We start from the raw sequence: 18,406 nt of genomic DNA, 5'->3' as shown, positions 1-18,406 counted from the left end.
CTTCTGTACAGCGTGGTCTTTTGCAGCTGAGACAGTGACTCAGCCTTTTCCATCCACCCATCTCTAAGAATAGGCCAGGGAAGAGACGTGGCAGATCATATGCTTTCTGCTATCACTCTTACTTTCTTCAATGAAGTAGGCTGTCGGTTCCCATTGCCATCACATTCCTCAAGCTTGACTCCACGTCTGAGTGGATGAAGAGATGGTAGCAAAGTCACTGTGTAGGTGGAAGGCAAGGAACATTCTTGTTTACTGCAGAAGTCCTGATGTCACTGTGAAAGTCAAATGATCCCAGGGTTACCATGTCATGAGCACTGTAATTGTTATACTCCCCTTCCCCAGTCATGGTCTGCTCATGATCTGCTTCCCATTGCAATAACCTAATCACAAACTGACAACACTGAGGTCAAACAAACCTTTCCCTTGAGAGACAGCTTCTTCAGGATCTCTCTCCAGCTGTTAGTGCCCTTCCCTGATCATTCAGCACATGAAGCTTAGCAGGTGCCTCCTACCACTTCCCTCCAAGGGCATTGAAAGCCAATTGTTGCTGTGTGAAATGGCTTTAAGTGTGATATTGCCATACTTCACTTCAGTGGGATTTTTTTGTTTTTCTAAGGTAAAGCATAGTTCTCCACTAATGTTCATGAAAATTGTCATCCGTTGAGAAACTACCATCTTCTGTGACTAACATATTTTTCTCCTTCCTTCTGACTGTGAATAATCCTTAATTTCAAGTTGCTACATCTGCAGGAAAAGAGAGGTAGCTAAACGAAAGCAATTGCATAGGTTAGAAAAGCTGAAAATGTTAAGCCATCAAAGCAGAGAATCACCCAGGTGCCACAGAAGTTTAGTTGCTTCATAGCTAGATTAGGAGACAAGAAAATAGTTTGTGGATGTCACTCTCTGCTCTCAGTCTTTCATGTATGTCAGGGAAGCATGTAATCCTATTAACTAAACACATTGATTAAATAGGCATTGAAAAAGGGGAAAATAAAGAGGATGTTCTAAAACATTGATTACATTTTTCATTGATTACATTTTGTGGTTACTTGTGGAAATTGTGAAAAAATATTGGGGAAAGTGATTTAAAGGCTTCAAAAATTGTATTTAAACTCTCTGCAACTATATATCTCATTCTGAGTCAGCACACTGTGCGTGTATTTTGTGTCTCCTTGTCTCCTCAGATGTCACAACCTTGGTTAAACATCTGGTTTAAGAAACAAGAGTGGCCTTTAGAGACTAGTCAAATTTGGCATAGCTTCTGGTCTCATGCTTGTCCTCAATGGGAATATTTATTTTCACAGAACCTCTGTATAATCTGGCACGACACACATTTGCTGTTTGAGGTGACTCATTACATGCACAATAGACATATTGCATGTTTGTACTTGTAAGAGTGCCTGAAGCAGCCTGCTGGAGCCTGCTTGTTCAGTGACTGTGTCAGGTACAACACAGCTGTCACTTGCAGGGCATCTGGAATTCAAGTAGAAGCAGTGCTGCCAGAGCCAAGCAGCCAGTGGCCATACCGTTGCCCTGCCATGCTGTATAAGTGCACATTCTTCTCATAGCACATCTCTCAGAACCAGGCAAACAAAAGCACTTTCTTCAGCTTGCTGCTGCTGAATGCGTATCAGAAACCGTTGAATGAAGTAAATTCATTGGAGTGGTAAATACTATTGCAAAATATGGCAGTGGAAAAGGTCTGAAAAAACCTCTATCGTTTTATTCATATATGGTTTTGCTTCATTTTCTGCCACTGTTTCAGTTAAAACCTTAAAGTACAGCATTTAGATAAAGATTATTTTCCTTATTGTTTTAATCCAATTGCATTGTCTTTAAATAAATGTTTTGTTACTGAAGTATGCTCAGTGCTATCTTCTGGGGGCTGTGTGCTAGAGGCACAGAGGCACTGCCTGTCCAGATGTGAATACTATTGTGTCAGTCTGGCTGAATATTTCCAGCCTTTTTTTGGCTGAGCTTGGCCACAAAGTTTTCTCTTGGCTCAGACAGAGCTCAGTGAAGTCCATTGGGAATGTGAAAATGAAGTGGCAGAAGTTTGACTCACCTGCCATGGTGGGGAGATGCTGCAGCAAGACATTTGTAGCAGCTAATGTGCAAGCTCCCACCTCTCATATGAGCTGGGAGCTTGGGTATTGTACTTTTGCCTCATATCCATGAGGAAAACAAATCTGATTCAGACCTTCAGAGAATCACAGGACATAGATGATGATCACATCTGCAGTTCACAGCTCAGAGAAGTTTCCCAAGGCCACACATAATTCCCTTGAAGTAGCCACCTTCTGCCTTGCTTATGAGTTGACACCTCCAGAGCAAAAGGAAGAAAGGGAACTTCTTCCATAAGTTGTTCTTTTTTTCTACTCTCTCTTTACACCCGAGTCTTTGTTTCTGTTCACAGCAGGAACCTAGTTTTAACCTAGGTGCATATTTACTGTTAGCTGGATACAAATATTCAGTCTTCTAAGGTCTGATCATACCTCATGGCCAGCTACACAGTCATCCAGCCATTTTCAGCAGTGATACAGTGAGAATCCAACTTAGTGCACAAGTGTCTGGAGCCAAGCAACAAGCAACTGCATGTGTGCAAGCTTTAGGTGGAGGATGTGGAGTGACAAGGGAGAGGGAGGACAACAGCCTCATCGTCTCTCTGAGTAATATGTGAAGAAAAGATTGTGAAGAATACCAAGGTGCCTGGATAAGAAGGGAAGAAGAAGAGGGAAGCACAGACACCGTATTGAAATTCTACTGTAAATGAAGCAGAGGCCCTCAACTGAGTGAAGGAAAGGGAAAAAAAGTATAAACTTCTGGTTTCTTTCCTTTTCCTCATAATTTTTATTGCAGCTCCTAAAATTTTGAGGGTTAAAGTTCTTTGTAGGCTGTATATTGGGCAGAGATTGCATCTATTGATGCATATATACACACTTTCAAAGACCGTTAAAACATGAATGCACTTATGTAGGAAATGGTAACTCCTTTCAATACAATGGCCAACTGTTTGACTTGCTGAAGTTCATAATAAACCTCACTTCATAATCAACCTAGAGGGCTTTGTAGAAAGTAGAAATGAATAGCAATCTTTTTGATCTTTCTGTAGAGAAAATGCACTCTATTGAAATCTTGCTATGTACTTTCTGTGTGAAGCAAGTGTCTAGCATTGCTTGAGCTGTTGTTTTAGCAGGGGACTGGAATAATGGTAACTGAAACGAAAGGGCAGCTTCATGTTTCCATAAAGACCATTTTATGGGAATGCCAAAACATTTTTTTTTTTAATCAGGATTAATTTGAAAATTCACTGAAGCTGCTTTATAGATATTTGTTATATTGCTTTCACTAATGCAATGGCCAAGGTTACGTTATTATTTGTTCACATACAATGGTTCCTGTCTTCTTTTGAGTGCTATACAGTTGTGAAATCCAGTGTCTGATCTTACAAGCATTTTCCATACAAGCTTCAATCTTAACACATGGACTACATCAAGCAGATGTTTTCTTCTGTAGTTAAGTGAAGTCAACAAAATGCAGCACTTAAATATTGTAAAGTCACTTCCATTCTTATATCCTTAGGGAAATGGTTAAAACCAGAAAAATAATTTCATTAACTGCCAGTGTAATTTTTGAACTTCACAGTTAACCAGGTACTCAGGTGGTATAATTCTGCCTTTGTAACTCATGGTTAGTGTAAGTTGATATATCTGATGAAATCTGATATTTTACTCTTTTTTAACAAAATAAGAACATGAGAAATTTCTTCCCATCATATACACCTAGTCCATTATTCTGTCCCTAACAGTGATGGTAGAAGGTTCTACTTAGGGGGAGCACAGACATCTTGTATGTATAGACCCTGTTGCATCTCTGTTTTGAAATGTGACAACCAGGCACTAATCCTTTCTTCCTATGTTTTAGCCTTTGGCCCATAAAAGCACCTCTCTCCCAACCCCAAGGGCATTTATTTTAGAATGTGTTGGTGAAGAAGCCAAGCCAGGAAGTAAGACATCTTGGCCCACAGTTCTCAGGCTCTCCTCTTGAGTCTATTCTTCACGTGGCAGTTGAGTTGGCACCAACCATGACTGTTTGCAGTGATGTTTCCACACCTTAGTCAGCAACTCTGCAGTTTCACACTGAGTTTCTTCAGAAGTCTCAGGTGAATGTCACCAGTTAGTAAGGTCTGCCTTGTCTGTTTTATCTTCTGCTTCCTGAAATTAATCTGGCTCAAAGAACAGTTTGGATTTGGGACTATCTCAAACACCTTCAGCAGTAAAGACCTATGTAAAGATTTCCCTGAGTTTCTCTGCTGTGGTCTTGCTGTCCCCAAGTGCTCCTTTTAAGCCTTTGACATTGTGTGGTATTGTTACTCCCTTTGATGGCTTCTTGCTTTGCTTTTTACTATCAGCTTGATGATCTTCTGCAAAATGTTGCCATACTTTTTCAGGCATCCTAATTGCCAGTTACTCTTGATCTCATTTTTATGAGCTCTCTTGTTCATTTAAGTAATTTTTAAAATGTTAACCTTTTTCCCTGCAATAGCCTCTGTAGCATTTTTTTATGAGCTGTGCAGGGGTTTTATTGAACTGTTTTATTTTCTTTTTGATATGCGACACAATTTACCAGGATTTTTAATACAGTGTTTTTGAAAAGCCTCCAGGTTACTTTAGGCTTCCTGCCTTTTGGACTGTTTTTATAGGTTTTTACTATTTGTCTGATTTTTATGTATTTCCCCTTCTTGAAATTGAATATCTGTGTGATGCATTTGCTTGGCTTACTCCTTCTGACTACATTATTAAGTTAAAGTTGTGTTAAGAAGCTATTACAGCATACTCCCTCACTGATACCTCTTGAACCAGGTCCTGAGCACTCAAGAGTAGATCCAAGGAGGCGTTGTTTCTTGTGGGTTCAAGGACTCAGAGACACTGTGTCCAAAAATTTTCTCTCTTTATCTCATCTGAATGAGGTGTTGTGTCTGACTGTTTGTGGGTAAGTGAAATAGCCAGCATTACTGACCTAGTTTTTGAACTTCTCTCATTTCATAGAATACTTCTTGATCGTTGCCTTTAACAGGGAGTCCCAAATGTAAACAAAGTGCTGGTTTTGTTATTTCCCCCTACAGGAATTCCCTCCTTTGTCCTCTGTTGTTATTTTTTCTGTCACACTTCACATTAGCCTTCACATCCTGTGCCACTGCTCTACATGTACCTTGTCTCCCATAATTCCAATAAAGCTGACAGCCTAGCAACTCAGTATGCCACTGATTATCCACCTCCCACCAGCCTGAGTTGCCTCCTACAACAGAACTGTCATCCTACTCTTATTTTTCAGATCTATAGCATTGCTAGAGAATCATAGAATTACAAAACACTTGGGTTGGAAGGGGCCTTAAATACCATGCAATTTCAACCCCCTGTGGTAGTCAGGGTTCCACCTGGTCTAGATGAGGCTGCCCAGGGCTGCATCCAACCTGCCCTTGAACACCTCCAGGGACGGAGATCCACAGCTTCTCAGGACAACCTGTTCCAGTACCTCACTGTCATCCTAAAAAATGAATTTTGCCCTAACATCTAATCTAAATCTCTCTTATTTTGGTTTAAAACCTTTCCCCCTTGTCCTATCACTGTCTGCCCAATTAAAAAGTCACTTTCTGTCTTTTTTTATAAGCCCCTTTAAGTACCTAAGGGGAAGCACTTAAAGCTTTTGCCCACTCTCTGTTGCAGGTGCCAGTCAAGTGGCATTGTAAATTATTTACATTCCCTATTTACTACATTCATGGTATTTATTTCCTTCCTTGCTTTTCAGGAATGTACTGAGCATCAGCTGTGTTTCTCTCTCAAGTTCCTTGACTTGTCAGTCTTTCCCCTGTTTCTAGTACAACTATTTATCTGTGACCTTTTTAACTCTCAATAATAGCAGCTTTGTTCCATTCTGACTGAAGTCCAGTTCATTCCTCTTGTGCTGCTTGCTTATGCTTCAGTTTGCCCGCACATCAGTCCTCCGTAGAGTAGCCTTGCATTAATCCCATAGGACATCCCTTGCTTGTCTGTCCACGGTGGTATAATGTAGATCATGATCACCAGTTTTACCATTTTTACCAACACAAATACCTATCTGGACATCTTGTAGTTTCTGCTGATTTTGCACAACACAACAGATTGAGTGGTCCCTGCTTTGTTGTACAACTTTTGCCCTTATCCTAACCTTGAAATATGTTAGCACTTGAAAGCTTGTATTATTATAACTTCTTGCTTGAAAGGTGAGTGGTATTACTCTGTTCTTTCTCTGCTCTACTCATGTCAAGCTAAGTAGTGACAGAAGATCTGGCCTTGATGAGACGTGCCTAGGAGTTGTGGTGAGAAGACAAGCCGACCTAAGCCTCAGTGCACAGCCTGATGAAGACTTCTGAGCCTTTGCAAATTCCACTGCCTTTGGTTGAAGGAACCACCTTGCCAGTTCATACATTGCTCAGACATCCTCAGGAAGCCACTTAACAATCATTTAAGGAAGCCACTTAACAATCAATTACCCAAACATGTACCTACCACTAAGGGAATCCCTACTGATCATGCAATCCATGCAGATATTCAGCATGCTTACATGCCTTGCAATGGCCTGCTCTTGCTTGTCTTACTCTTTTTTTCTTACTTTCCCTGATTATTTGAAAAGTGTCCTGGTTGCTGTTTGCTTTATGCAGTGTTTGCTTTATGCAAAGCGTTGGGAGTGAGCTCAGTCATGTATCATTAAAACTATTTTCAGGTTCTGCACCTGAATGGATATGAGATATCACAAAAACAAAAGATACGTAAAGATTTCAGATAGATTTATAGGCCATGAGCTTTCTATCCCTGGCAGCTCACAGGAAGAGGCACTGCCTCAAAGAGGAGATATTTGTAGTGGTGGCAGAATTAAATGCAAAATACTGGTAGTGCTAATAAGCATTATGCATTGACAGGAAGGTACCTGTAATTATTCCAATACTTTAATCAAGTCTGGTATGATGTATTGGGACTTAATTTTCTTTTTTTTTTCAGGCTATTCAAGGTATTAGTGGAGAGCAGCTATCAGTGACTGGAAAACGAAGGAAAAAAGAGTGAAGTCTTAAAAAAGGTGTTCAATAGCGTGAACCTAAATTCTGCTCTCAGTTGCAAAAGCACAGTTCTTTTTTGCATACACATTTGAGGGTACAGTTTCAAATGCATGCTTTTGTTTATGTTTATACTTGCCAAACTCTGCCTTATAAGGTCTTAACAGCATACATAAGTCCTTAAATACTTGACATTGTTCCACAGGCATCTAAACTTTAAGGCTTAATTGCAGGAACTGTTAGCAATGAATAGGCTCATAATCTTGAGTTAGATACCAGAGGCAGGCAGGCAGGATACAGGTTTGCTTGATATAGCATGATTTGAGTCAGTCTGAAATGTAATGCTTTATGACCTAATGTTTTATTTAATGAAAATTGCTTAACCCAGGCTACAGTGACTATCAATCAAACTTTGTATCTAGATACTCATGTTTGTTGCTAGTCACTGTTCTTTCGTACATTTGTTCTGACATTTTTTCTGAGTGAAATATGCATGTTTTCTCTTCTTTTTTAACTGTTTGTACATGTTTAATCAACATCAGAGATCTTTGTGAACTGGTGGATGGAGATCAGATAATTATCCCATGAGCAAGAAGCAGCAAATCCTTTCTCCACATATGTATTCTATCCAAAATCTGTAATGTGGGAAGACTCAGTGAATAGTTTCCTAAAAAGCTGTTTCAAACAAAAAAAAAAAATGCAAAATATATAAGAAAAATGAGGGCTTTTTGATATACATAGAAAAACAATTAAACCACATTTACATTTGTAAAAGTCCAGAATATTTTAAAGAGTGCTTAGAAGTTAAATAAATCTAAAATCTCCCAAATAAAAAAATATATGCACATCAACAAAAGATTATTTTTCCTCCATTTTGTTCTTTTATTGTGTGGAGCATTCTGCTTCAGCCAGGTATGAAATATCTTTTGCTTCAGCAAAGACAATTCTGAATGCAGAATTCCTCTAAAACTTTCTCAAATCAATAGTACAAGAGAAAAATAATGACACTTGACAGTCGTAAAAAGTTTGTATCCAGTTTCTTCCATGAGCAACTTCATCTGCTTCCCCATATTCACTGCATTTTCTCCAGCAAAATTAGTACTAGAGTACAGAGCAGTACTTCTTCTCTGAAGCCTGCTGACCTACATTAGTGCAGATACTTTTATAAACTTGTCTTGTAAACCTTTGCAAGTTCAGTTGTTGTGGCAGGAGAACAAATCTGCAGCACTGGACAAAGCTCAAGAATTAATATCATCAATCAAAATGAATACCAAGGTTGTAGTTCAAACAAAATTGTGACTAAAGCAAATGGGCTGAATTAACTCTATTTGTAATGAGGATTCAGCTCTTGTATTTGAAATGATGCAATGTGATGTCCTTTGCATTAGCTGTATTCCCTTCATTTGTGGCTTGTTACAGTCAAGTAAGAAAACTCTTATGGCAGTTGATAAGCAGTTTGATTGATATTTTAGGAATTCACTTTGAGGTGCATTGTGGAAAACTAACATCGTGACAATAGCTGGAACTGGGATAAAAAGCCTTTGGTTGCTATTCACAATAATTTAAAAACATTATCATCATGCATTTAAATCAAAATGAGCCATCATTTTTTTGTTTCTTCCTGACTTCCTTGGAAATACTGAAAGTATATTTTACCTTTTTTAGAAAAGAACTTCATGCAGCTAAGCAACTTCTTGGCTGTCATCTGCAATCTTTTAATTCATCGTGGTCAGTAGGATCTGGACAGCGCAGTACATTCTCATGTAGCATTGATTTTTTTTGTTTATTTTTCACATAGGAATCGCACTTCATTATGGAGGTGAAATGCACTGTCTGGATTGTTTTAGGACAAATATGCTGTTCAGTTAGTTAGACCTTCGGCTTTGATTTCTGGTGCAACAAATGCACAAAAAGACCTTCGGACAAGTTTTTCCACTTCTACTTACTGAGAGCAGTAGTTGAAAGAGTGTGCAGGCTGTGGGTGATAGCCTTGCTCTGTAACGGGGTAGTCCACACAGCCGTCCAAGGAGGATAGTCCCGGCCATCTTGTAGCGCTTAAATTGCACTCTAGAGAGTGTGAATGGTTTCTCATGACATGTATCCAAGGCTTTACAAGTTTCTCAGATAGTGCTTGTTTCTATTTTCTGCATTTTTGTCACAAGGGAGCAAGTACCACTGACCTATTTTCCTTTTGTCTTATTCGGTAAGTACCAAACTATTAATGGAATCCTTTGAGTCTGACCTGGACAGATCAGGAATGTGGGAATAGACAGACTGTCATCATGTACAGTCTCTGTCTGGGCTGACAGAGCTCATTCTCAGCATTTCCTTAATGACGCTTCAGAGAAGAAACGTTCCTTATTTACTTCAGTTTGTATGTAAGGATTCTGAAGGCTTTTCATGTCTCATCACATAATGAACAGTTGAAGTATATGTAAGTGCTTCTGTTACATTGATCTGGAAAAGGATGATGAGCATTAAAATATCTTTAAAATTAGATACTTTGCTTCCCTCAATCCAGATTACAGTGGAAAATAGAGTTTTTCCATCAAGTCTAGTATGGATTTGGATACATCATTATTATTCTCTTCTGATATAAATACTCCTTTTTTCCCATCTAAACTAGGTCTTGTTTTAGGCTGTTTCCCAGTTTCTAGATCCTCTACTTCTTCTCTATTATGTTATGGCCTTTCTGTCATCTGCTCCCAGTATTGTCCCTACCTTACACTAAATTAACCATAACATCATTTCCTGTGTCATTTCACCACACTTTTCATATTAAAAGCTTCCCATAAGGCACTTCTATTCTTTGTAGCCCGGAAGAGGAATGAAGTAAGTCAGTTCTATGAGATGAACACTTCCCTCCAGAACACAGTGTGCAATGGGCAAAAACTCAAGCACAGGAAATTCCATACAAACATGAGGAAAAACTTCTTTACTATGAGGGTGACAGAGCACTGGAGCAAACTGCCCAGAGAGGCTGGAGAGACTCCTTCTCTGGAGATATTCAAGACCTGTCTGGACGCTTTCCTGTGCAACCTGATCTAGGGAGCCTGCTATAGCATGGGGTTGGAATCAACGATCTCCAGAGGTCCTTTCAGATCCCTCTGGTCCTATGAGTGTGTGATCTTCACTGCTGGCTGTGTTTGTCTTTGGGAGGATGTAAGCTCTTTGGGGCAGGAACTACTTGCATTTATCTCTCTGCACAGTGCCAAGAATATTGTTAGCACTCTTATATTAATAACAGAGGTAGCACACCATGGAGCACTGTGACAGTTTTCTTCAAGTGAACGAGAGCTCCAGCAGCAAAACGCCCAATGGTGCTGCACCATGCTATGAGTGTTGGACTCATATATCTTCATAATTCTGATATTTAGTGAGGGCATGAGCCTGTCATGCTGGTTTATGGTTAGAACACATTCTCCGTAGTAACCACTTCAGCTCTTGCATTGCATTGCTACTGCAGTGTCTCTCACCTCTGTGTGAAAAACTCCTTCATCTGGACAGAGCACACTCATCTAAGTGTGTGGCACAGTTGTGCAGTGTAACACTGCTTTTCGCCATTTTCCACAGCTTTTATTTCACAGAATCATATAATTTTTAAGACTGGAAAAGAATCACTAAGAACATCTAGTCCACCATGCCCAATAATCTCAAAACTTTGTATGGGAAAGAGAAGGACAGGTAAGCAGGCAAGCACTGTGGCTGAAGACAAATCCATTTATTTTCCTTTTTGTCACTAAAATCAATGACAGGGTCTGAACTCTGCTAGCTCACACTTGGTCCTTCCAGCCTGGTCCACAACACATTGTGTGGCCACAGCTGAATGCAGCCGCTTAGGGTCTGCTGAGCCACAGCTCTCTGAGCAAGCCCTCCCTCTCTCTGAGGCTTACTTCTTTCAAACAGTTGCAGAGTTGGTTTTGCTAAATGACATAAGGTTGCAATAAATCAAGAGAGAAGTCTTGTGTTGTGCTTCCTACTGTAGGAAGAGAGGTCCATATGGTTTAATTGCTTCCTCAGAGCTTCAGATATATGTGTATAAAATCTCTGAAGTCATGTGCAACTGCCAAGATCCTATGGTGTGGTTTGAAAAATCCATGCAGTGAACTCTCAAACAGTGCAGATGTGCAGTGAAATGTAAATGTAAAGTGAAAGAGGCCAGCTTATCCAGTTAAATAATGACATTAAAATAATAGCAGTTGATTCCGAGAAAGACAGAGCTCAGCAGAAAGAAGTGAGAAAGAAGTGAGAAAGAATGCCTTCTCAAGTGGAGATAATCTTTTGTCTTCAGAGGAGATGGAAGAAAAATGTTGAGGTCCATGAAAAGACAGCAGAGCAGCCCGAGAAGAGCAAACATGTCTAAGAAAACCACATGGTGAACTGTAAAAGCACCTGAAAAATGTCATCATAAAACACAGTTGCTCATAGCAGTAAATGGTTGACCACCATAGAAAATTCTGCCAACAAAATGAGCTGTCCCTGTGCTCACAGGCAAAAAATGCAGAGGTGAGCCAGCATCTATAGCCCTGTGGTAGTGGCTATGTTGGTGTGCAGTTAGGGAGGAGCAGATGTCCTGGGCCCACGGCTTTCTCCCCCTCCCTGCTCCCTCAGCACCTCGGCTGGGGCTGGGTTAGGCCTTTCTCCCTTTCCCTGCGTAACAAGGGGAGGACAAGAGTGGTGGTGGTTCCCAACCTAATGTTCGTGGCCAAGGGAAGCAGGGCCCTGCCTCAGCACCTCAATTGGGTGCTGCTGGCCACAGAGCTATATTCTTAGTCCTGGCAGGCATGTAGTGGCATATTTTCTGTTTGGCACTAGGGCTTGAGCATCTCTTGAGGAGGAGAACAGTATGTGCTGGAGCAGTATTTTTAAAGACACAGAGTACCTCCGCAAGTGCCGGGGCCTGGTTGGCAGCGGTAACCTCAGCCAAGCATGCTGAAGCACGTGCTCACTTTTGCTGCCCAAGCTGAACGGCCCTGTGAGTGGGAACGTGATGGGAGCCCAACAGTGCCCCAAGGGGATCACACACTTCAGCCTGTCCACATACCATCACTGTGGTATGTGATGTGCAGAACAAGAAACATGCAGCAGGGGCTGTGGTCCTCCCACACAGGAGCAGGAGACACTCTCTCCCCTCCATCTTCATCCTTAGTGGGAGCAATCCTTGCTGGACACCACACTGCTCTGCTGTGGTGGGAGCTAGCTTCCTATATAACCATGAAGGATGTGTGTTGTCATCACAGTAGTAACTTTATCAAGGCAACATTTCCTGCTAGGTAGTGTTTCTTCTATTGCTTCTACGTGCAGTCAACGTATATAACTTCTGAATAATTTCAGCATGTCCTAATTAAACATGAAATTCCATTCTCAGTAAGTAAGCATTAAGAAGTTCATTTATGTATGCCGAAGAATCCACAGTGCTCTGGTATGGACATGCACATTGTCCTGTCTACAGCCTGGTGCATTTACACAGCTGTGGTGCTGGTTACTGTTTGCTCTCCCCATTGCAGAAACCTTGTTCTGCATTTTCCCTGTAAGGATTTTCCTTCTCTCTCTATTCTTAGTCCCTGTGTTGATTTATACGTTGTGTAACCTCACCGACTTCAAAGATGTTTTGTGTGGTGTAAATCAGAACACCAACTGGCTGAGTAAAGCCTTGTTCAGGAAAGCGAGATTGTAAAGCTGAATGTGTTCCTGCATCTGTGTACTAAATCAACACAATTCCTTTCCACTTCTACAGGATATACATACTTCTCTATATTTGCAATGGCTAGAATACTTTCACAGGCACTTGTGAATCCTGTACTTCAAGCAATCTTTGATGTAGAAATCTTTCATACTGTAAAATCTTTCCGTTATTCTGAACTAAATTCTGAGGACTGCATTTAGAGGCTGGGTATCTGCTAGTGGTGACTGATGGAGCACAATCTCTTTTTCATTTCAGTTAAAAGCATTCCAGTAATGAAATCCAACACTTAGGATTAGATTATAATTGTTCATCTATTCTTGCAGTTTGATTATACAAACAGCTACAGTGGTTTTCAGAAAGAAAATCGGTCATCTCGTGTTTTCTCAAGTATTATAATCTTTTCTTGACATGGATTAAAATTTAACTTAAACTTAAGCCTACAGCTTAAGTAGCCATTTAGTTCAAGGAAGAATTTCATGTGAATTCACTTATTTGGAAAGCAAGTCACTCCTTAGCTCCTATAGCATCTATGAATTGACCAGCCTCCTCAAGTGAGTACATGAGACCCTTTCAGCATGTGTTGCAAATTAATCCCTTTAGCTGTAGGCACATATGAAAACATCCTGGAGATATCACACCCGAGGCATGCATTCTCTGAAGAGATCTCAACAATTTCCACAGTACATCGTCTGATGTAGTGCAAGAGGAACATTTCTGGTGTCATAATTTGTTATCATGGTTGCTGGACTGATTAGTTTTCAGAACTGAAATGTGGCAACAGTTAAGGTTGGGCTTTTTAATAGCGAAGTAAGTGCATGGAAGATGCAAAGCGTGTTTTGGAAGGAAGCAGAAACATCATAGATGGATTTTACTGTATTTGACCAAGAGAAGAAAGAAGTGTTTCCAATCAAACCTACAGCAGTAACAAGGGTATTCCAGAGGGTCCAGGAGGGAATGCTAAAATTTCTAGGTTACCCTTCTGTAAGAGGATTTCAGTTACTTGTAATGGAAACAGGTAACATTCTTCTTCGCTTAAATTTCAGGGAGAATTGAAACAGTAATCTACCACTCTCCAAAGCAAAATAGAAACAGGACTTCCTTCTTAGAAGTGCTTCCTTCCAAGGGTACAAAGCTTTCAGTTTAATTATAGAACTATTGGAAGCTTCCTTGAGGTGGTTAGGATGGCCTGGATGGAGGAAAGGATGGTAGTTAAAAAAAAAAAGATGTTATATGTCAGTCAAGCAGAAAGCAATCTTTTGAACAATCCAGTAATGATTAGACATGGAGAAAAAAGCAAAGAAAATCTCAACAGAAGTGATTTTAAGAAACAAAGATTGAAAAATGTGTTTTGCCTAGTAACAAGTATTTTTCTTTCCCTTGGAGTGGAAGTAACGCACAAACTGTGAACAGTCCAGGATACAAGAGCATCAGCCAGCTGACAAATGATAAATTTCATTTACTTCCTATCTGACTTATGAATACTTGGACAGATGAATATGCTAAGAATAAATTCTTATAGGGACTGTGAAACAATCCCCTGCTTTGTTTATGACCCCAGAACTTAGACCGGTTTAGCCTGTGGCCAGTTCATATGTCTTTGTATGACACTATGGTGCATGTAATGCTCTATTGGCTCTTGCCAGCCTTTTGCTGGACATTCATGCTCCTCTGGATTCTCTTAAAGCTACAATCAGATATGTCTCTGAAATGGTGCAATCTCCTCTGTTGCTAACAGTGTGATATGTATTTTTACTGCTTTTGTGGCTGGTGGATGTTTTTCCCAGTTAAAATGAACTGCACATTTGCTTTCTGTTAACATGCTGCTATGTATCTTCCAGCAATCACTGCAGGACTCCATTACTTCTACTGCTGTTTTACCAGTTCTGTTTCTGTGAGTTTCTGTGGGCTATCCCTCTCCTTTTGGTTGGGGTATTATTTATAATATTTATATATTTATATATTTATAACACGTTTTTATATTTTATAAGCACATTGCCTGGAGATGTTGTGAATTCCCCATCCCTGGAGGTTCTCAAGGCCAGGTTGGATGGTGGGGGGCAGCCGTGCCCACAGTACGGGGTTAGAACTAGGTTATCTTTAAAGTCTCTTCCAACCCAAACCATTCTGTGATTCTGAGATATTTCAACTAGATAAGTTACCTAGGGGAAGCCCCATTGAACTTTTTTGCTCTTACATTTAACCCCAGTTTTCAGAATGCAGGGTCACTGCTTGCTAATATTAAAAGTGTCATATATTCAAAGTGAGCCTGTGAACAAAGCTTCTTGCTTGGTTGAAAGTTCCATGCTGCCTGAATGATGTTTTGGAAGAGTAACTGTAGCAGAAATTCCCCTAAATCTCTTCAGTTTTAGAGTGAGCGTATACTCAGGACTGTGAAGATGATGACATGCCACGTGAATGACTGATGGTCAGCACAACAAATCCAGCCACACAGAATGCTCCATCTTCACAGAGCTTGGTCCTTCCTTAGAGTTGTGAGGGTCTGGATACACTCCACAGCAGTGGAATCATCCCATGTTTCAACCACTGTAAATAAAAAGCTTTGGTATGTGTATGTAGCTTTATAAAGCCCTTCCAGCTTGCCCGAGATTCAAACACATGTCAAAAGTTACTTCCTTGACATAAAATCCTTTTCATAGTGAAGAGAGTTGGAAGGGAAGAGAGTCTTTTCTTTCACAGAAATAAGTTCCCAAGGAGACATTCCCAGTTATCAGTGCAGACCCACATTAGAAGTTTATAGTGTGAGTATTTCTCATTTAAAAATGCTAACTGGCTACACGTACCACCTCATTGATTATTTTCTGGAAGATGTATTATGGAGAAGAGACAATAAATTAGACTGACAGATAACAACAATTTATGTTTTTCAGAGTTTGACATTATCAAGCACCAAATTCCATGCACCACACCTTGTTCAGATAGCACCACTCAATACATTCTTTCCAGATAAGTTCTGAAAGATTAAAGAAATAGCAGGATTCATGTTTTGGGATCATACATCCTAGTTTTGCATATTTGTTCTCTGGAGAAAATGGATGTGAGTCATATGCATTGTTAACAAATGAGCAATCCAAGCAGGTGCTGCAATTGAAAACTAGAGATAAAGAAAAAAACTCACTTATTTCCATAGCTTGTCCTTTTATATTTTTAACCAGATGTCATATGAGTATTTCAGTAAATGAACACTCTGTTGAAATGCTACACAAATGTGAGAAATAAAAGAAATATAAATGTATGCAAATTTCCCAGTTTAACTGTGTTTGCCAGACAGTGCACTGGGAAGAAGTGACTTAAAGTAGAAGAACTCCTCTGAGCATTTTAAATATGAGAAGTTTTGTAGGGTTTTATTGTAATAACTATAAAATAGAATGATTTTGTTCATGTCAGATTATTTATTTCCAGAGCAAAGTTCAGAACATTTTGAATGATAGTATATAATATTTTTTCAACATTTCAACTTCAAATATATGTATGTATGCTTCATTTTTCCAGAAGTGATGGATTGCCAAGTTGTCTGACCTCTCAAGAGAGGAAGTTGGGAGGACAGTTTAGTAATATTTTTTTTCATTCCCAATGTGAAATAAGATCAAAAAATATGTATTTTAAATTCCATTAATAGCCTTATCTTTTCTAAGCCATAAGGTATTGGCAAAATAACAGTGCAAGTAAACATGGCTCTTGGTGCACCACATTAAAACATGGATTTTGTTTATGAAAACTTTTTTGTTGTAGAAACTTGTGGGAATAATATTGTATTAATGGTAGGATGTTGACCTTTTCCAGCTATGGAAGATAGTCTCAGAACAGGATCCAGGAAAAACAAACATGGAGACTACTTAACTCCTTAGTTGTGTGCCTGAAACGTAATGAAGCATTATTTAAACTTAGACTATTGTACTTACAGATTGTGTCATTATACTAAAGCATCACACATACAACCATTTTTGCTAAGCACAAAGTTATCGAGAAGTTAAGGGAACAAATTAGTTCCATGAAAAAGAATATTGCTATAATTTCATATAAAACGTTGCAATCATCTGCTATTTATCTGGTTTTTGTCTACATCCATATATAGTTTCTGAGGTCAAAAATAGGGCAGATTTTCTCCAGATTTTAAGGCACACAATGTAGTGCTTCTGAACAAGATGTTACACTGAAAAAAATGTTAAACAAGTCTGTGTTGCTTATGACTTGATTTCATGGTTGTCTTCTACCCTCTAAAACAGTCCCCACTCAGGATCTTGAAATGAGACTTGGGGAGGTTATGGATGAGTGTTGTGAGTTTCCATTTGACCGAGAAACCAGTGAAGGTTAGTTTAAGCGAATAAGAAAAACACACTGATCCATCTGTGTACCATGTCTTTCTCTTTTTGGACCAGTTGTAGTCATGTAGGTAGTTCATCTTCCATTCCTGTTCCTTTGCCCACATGTAATTCTTCTATAGTCCCTCTTATATATCAAAAGATATTGGGAGAAGATATCTGTTAGATCTTCTTACAGGACAGTTACTAAACATCAGCATCAGCTTCAAGGAAATCACATAGAATCGTTAATATCCCAAGTTGGAAGGGACCCATAAATACCACCAAGTCCAATCACTGGCCCCACACAGCACCACCCAACATTCAAACCCTGTATCTGACAGCAGTATCCAAACCACCCTTGAACTCTGGCAGCTTAGGGCTGTGCCTAAGGTGCGGACCCTTTCCCTAACTCCCAGCTCCATGTCGTTCCCTCGGGCCCTGTCGCTGTCACACAGAGCAGAGCTCAGCGCTGCCCCTCTGCTCCCTGGGAGAGCTGCAGCCGCCATCAGGCCTCAGCTCCCGAGCACATCCATGGACCTCAGCTGCTCCTCATACATCTTGCTCTCTAGACTCTTCACCATCTTTGTAGCCCACTGTTGGACACTCTGTAATAGTTTCTATGCCCTATGGCACCCAAAACTGAGCACAGTACCCATTCAGATTCTAATTGTCATTGTGAGCAAAAAAGGGCAGATTTTATTAGCATTTAGCAGTTCAGTTTTAGCATATTCTGCTCAAATATAAGATACTAAGCTGTGCCTGCTTCTGAGATCAGTTGGCAGCTAGCTCATGATGGATCAGGTCATCCTGCCCTACTGCAGGGAATCAACACTGATTTTGGCCCAGCTGTATGCACTTCTAATTCAGTAATTCAGTAATTACTGATTTCAGTAGTTCAGTAATTACTATGTGAGCACATGGGATGTGCCCACAGCCAGCACATCAGCACAAATGAGGTTGCAGCCTCTAGCTAGGATGTGCTACTTGTGGCCTTGGGCTTGCAAGAAATACTGCTTCCCTCCTTGGCTTAGCTGCAGACTCCTGGAGGTCTGGTGGAAGAAAAGGTGTGTAAGGTGAATCTTTGAGGAGTTCTGTTATCTTCAGTTACTGAAGTAAACCCATTCTGAAAATGTTGGACAACAAGTTCTGCCCATTGTATTCTGATTTTTGATCATCACATTTCTAAGAATTACTAACTGGAAGTTGGGGGCTTCTTAGGGGATGTGGTGCCAGGTCTTAGTACCAATTATTCTGGAAACTGAGTTCTTACCTCTTGATTGATATAACTATGTTTGAGGTTCTCAACCT

At 40.0% G+C, this 18,406-nt stretch overlaps 1 protein-coding gene across 1 annotated transcript in view; it reads left to right on the top strand.

The window, feature by feature from the left end:
* The window catches only part of COL4A2 (collagen type IV alpha 2 chain), a 130,677-nt gene that overhangs the window by 38,546 nt on the left and 73,725 nt on the right, over positions 1-18,406 (top strand). The window lies entirely within an intron of this gene.

Source organism: Cyrtonyx montezumae, unplaced genomic scaffold (assembly GCF_038088225.1).
Source record: "Cyrtonyx montezumae isolate F1298 unplaced genomic scaffold, pur_monq_1.0 scaffold_3, whole genome shotgun sequence".
NCBI lineage: Eukaryota > Metazoa > Chordata > Aves > Galliformes > Odontophoridae > Cyrtonyx > Cyrtonyx montezumae.
This window is presented reverse-complemented; position numbering and strand designations above follow the sequence as displayed.